The sequence below is a fragment of the Pundamilia nyererei genome, unplaced genomic scaffold (genome assembly GCF_000239375.1).
Source record: "Pundamilia nyererei isolate P.nyererei 1_Seehausen unplaced genomic scaffold, PunNye1.0 scaffold00158, whole genome shotgun sequence".
Lineage (NCBI taxonomy): Eukaryota > Metazoa > Chordata > Actinopteri > Cichliformes > Cichlidae > Pundamilia > Pundamilia nyererei.
The window spans coordinates 1,396,350-1,399,965 of record NW_005187559.1 but is presented as its reverse complement, the minus strand read 5'-3'; the positions used below and the strand labels follow the sequence as shown (position 1 = coordinate 1,399,965).

Below are 3,616 nucleotides of genomic sequence, written 5' to 3'. Positions count from 1 at the left end.
GTCATTTCAGTGTCACTTTGATGTTTGTACATCTTAACCTATGAACCACTGTTTAGTAGTGTGCAGCTATTGTAATTTTAGAGTGACAAACAACATGTTCTTCAAGTTTTCTGACAAAATAGATGCAAATGACAACAAATATTTTAAACACAATGCTTATTAAGATACAAATAAGACAGGAAAGCATGAATTCCTGAAACTAAACAATAATGAGAAGCAAATAGACAAATAATATTATACTTCAACAGCATAAGCAGTAAAAAGCACATTTCAAATGCACATTCTGGTCCTCTACTACTTAGTACAACATTTTGACTTCTTGATGGTTTTCTCTGAAGTCTGTGAGGCCAAAGACACCTTACATGTATAAACCTTATCCATGTTCCAGTCTGATGTCTGGATGGTCAGAGAGCTGCTGATTTGGTAAGTCTGGTCTGGTCTCTGAACAGCAGTGCTGGTAGAGATCCCACTGGACTCCCAGCAGCCAACCAGCTCACATCTGCAAAAGACACAGACTGACTGGACAGACAGACCAGAGAAGCTGTGTTGGACTGGAGCTCAGCACTGGACGGAGAAAAGGCTGACAGGACAGAAAGAGGGAGGCGGGAGCGATATTTCATTTTCTTATCGTTGCCGAACATTATACCGGTATTACCGTGAATGGTATGATATGTCCCAGCCCTAGGTGGAACTAAGGACTCTTATTTATTTATTTTTTTGTTTTTCTTTGAGATGTTTTATATGCTGATCTTTTTTTTTGCATTCATTGTTTTTTTTTGGGTGGTCTGGTAGATACAGGCTCTGTGGTGATGCAGTTTAGGGGCAGATCAGGTTTTCCCCGGAATGTTTCTCAATTATATATAAAGCCCACATCATTTTTTGGACACCACTCAGACAGTCATAAATTTAAGCACAACATGCAGCTAATCATGTCAGTGATTCAGCAGAGTGTGCACTTTGGGTGAAGCATTTGAAGATTACACTATGAAGATACGTCATTATCTAAAGGTTTTTAATTAAGCAGGCTACACAGATAAGCTACATAAAACACCACTATGTGTTGTAAAAGGAAGAAGAAGTTCCTTTTACAACACAATTATAAAACCAATCATCAACCAGTGATCTACAGTGCCTGGGTACCATGCACATGTTCGTGTGCCATTATCAAAATTCCATTCCTCTACAGCTCCTCCCCTCCTGTGAGTGGTGGTCCCACAGGAGAATAAACCCACTTAGATTTTTCAGGCTGATCCTAGCCAGGCCCCATGAGCTAAGGCTTGACCAGCAGACGTTCACCCTTAAGCCTCTGTCCTGGGCCTGGTGGCAGGGTAGGATCCCCGGTAACCCTGTCCCCAAGCAGGGTACACTGGACCATTGATTTATTATACTGCATAGGCTCCTGACCCAGGACCAATTTGATTTCGGAGACCCTATCGTTAGCAAATTGCCCTTGTCAGCATAGCTTTTGGGATTACTGGAGAGCACAAACCCGTCTTCTGCTATAAGGTGGCAATTCACACACCAAAAACAATGAGTGAAAGAAAACTTATCATTTCATGTAGGTGTTTCAAATACATTTACATATGCTTGTGTGGTCCATAGTAATTTGTTGTTTATTTTACAAATGATTGTAACTATTGAACTTTCAAGTGCATTTGTTTTCGTTTTTGGAGACATGTTAAATCCATTAAATAACATTTCACCAATTTCTTTACAGGCCTCTGCACTAAGGAGATACACTAAATCTGTGATGGGCATAAGGGTTCTCTTCAGACCATTATATGAATGGTTTCTCGTACATGTCATAATTCAGTAATTATGCAGTGTGCATTTTGTGCTTCATTAGACTGGCCTAAGTGTCCTTACATATCCATTCACGGTGGTTGCTGTTCTTATGGTTGTAAACAATTGTGGGTCAATCATTAAGCTAAACAAAGTGTTGAAAAGTAATATTGATTTAAATCTGTGGTCAGTTAACTGCCATACTTTGTACTGTGGACTCTTTCGAGGTTAAAAATGAGCTTTTTATCAGGCAGCCATATTAATCCCTGAGCTAATCCGTGAGCGAACAGGAAAGGGAAATTGATTTTGAAATGAGAAGTGGAATCGCCTTTTTAAAAAACTCATTTAAAATTGGAATTTGAATATTGTTTTTAAATGAGGTTTTTAAAAATCATTTTGAAAATCACTTTTTTAAAGAGTATTGAAAAGCAGAAGTAATAGTGAGGAGGTTTTTGTCACAGTGTAAATCACTGCGACTTGTATGCAGAAGTAGAGTTATCATATGTCTGGCAGAAATACTGAGCAGAGTCTCCTGTTTCTGCCTGTTTAATTATGAACTGGTAATTAATATTTGATGATGCTTTAGAGTTTAATCTGTCTGAGGAGAATCCTGTTCCAAAGCTAAGCGAGCTGCCAGAATGACGAAATCCTAAAACATACTGAGGAGCCTCACCAGGAACTTGCTTGTACCAGCTAACATAATTTCCATCATATCTCTCTATGTTGCAGCTGAGAACAGCTTGTTGACCTGGAGAAACTGTGTGGACAGCAGGTGTTTGGGTCAACATTATCATTGCATCAACATCTGTCAGGAAACACAAAGAACATGAGTGAAAAGTTTACTTCCAAAAATATACACCCTAAAAGAGAAGATTTTACATGTTAGAGCAATGATGAGAGTGCACAGGATCCACAGCATGTTGTCAGTGTGAGGTGTAAATGATCTTTACTGTTCAGCTGAGATGTGAGTGAGATTGTAGTGAGAAGTGAAGAGATACTGATCCTTATAAAGACACAGAGGAGAGCCAAACAAAATGATTTTCATTCATAGTGTAAAAAACATTAAATGTTTCTGGTTCATGTCAACCTAAACATGTTCATGAAAATATTGTTGTAAATTTAATATTTAATCCCATTTTGTAACAGTAAACAGTATCTGTGTAGTCTGATTATTGGCTTATATACTGCAGCTGGAAAATAACAGTTAACAGAATTTTAGGATTATAAACTAGTGTCAATTAAATTTTGATTATTTCAAAATAATGTGCAGTAAAATAGAAATCTTTGTGTTTGTTAATTTAGTGCGTATGATTATTTGTGTTATTATAGATAAATGTGCATATTACACAAATTCTTAGATTATTTATAGTTTCAATGGTAAAATGCTTTAAAAAGAGGAATTTGGTGTTTATTCACACATTATATGTTATTGGTGGGTTTACACTGAGTTTGTTTGACGGCTCTGTTATCAGTATGCTAAAGAGCATCAAAAAGCAGAAGTAACAGTGAGGAGGTTTTTGTCACAGTGTAAATCACTGTGATACGTACTCCGTCACAGAGCTGTCCCATGTTTGACAGTAATAGACTGCAGAGTCTCCCTCCTTCACATTGTTGATGATCAAACGATAATCTGATGTTGACTGATGAGTGGATGTGAATTTTGGAGCAGAGAACCCAGAGCCATAGTTTGGAGATCTATTGCTATGAATGAAATACAGCACAAACTGAGGAACTCCTCCTGGAATCTGTTTATACCAACGAACGCCACTGTTAGTAACAGTCCCCAGGTTACAGTCCATGGTGGCTGTCTCTCCTTTCCTCACTGATAAAACAG

At 37.9% G+C, this 3,616-nt stretch overlaps 1 pseudogene and 1 gene segment (V, D, J or C); both read right to left on the bottom strand.

Annotated features, from left to right (window-relative positions):
* Positions 1-3,616, bottom strand: part of LOC102201075 (Ig lambda chain V-I region BL2-like) — a 75,277-nt gene that overhangs the window by 46,783 nt on the left and 24,878 nt on the right.
* LOC102202720 (Ig lambda chain V-I region BL2-like) lies at positions 295-2,701 on the bottom strand (annotated as a pseudogene).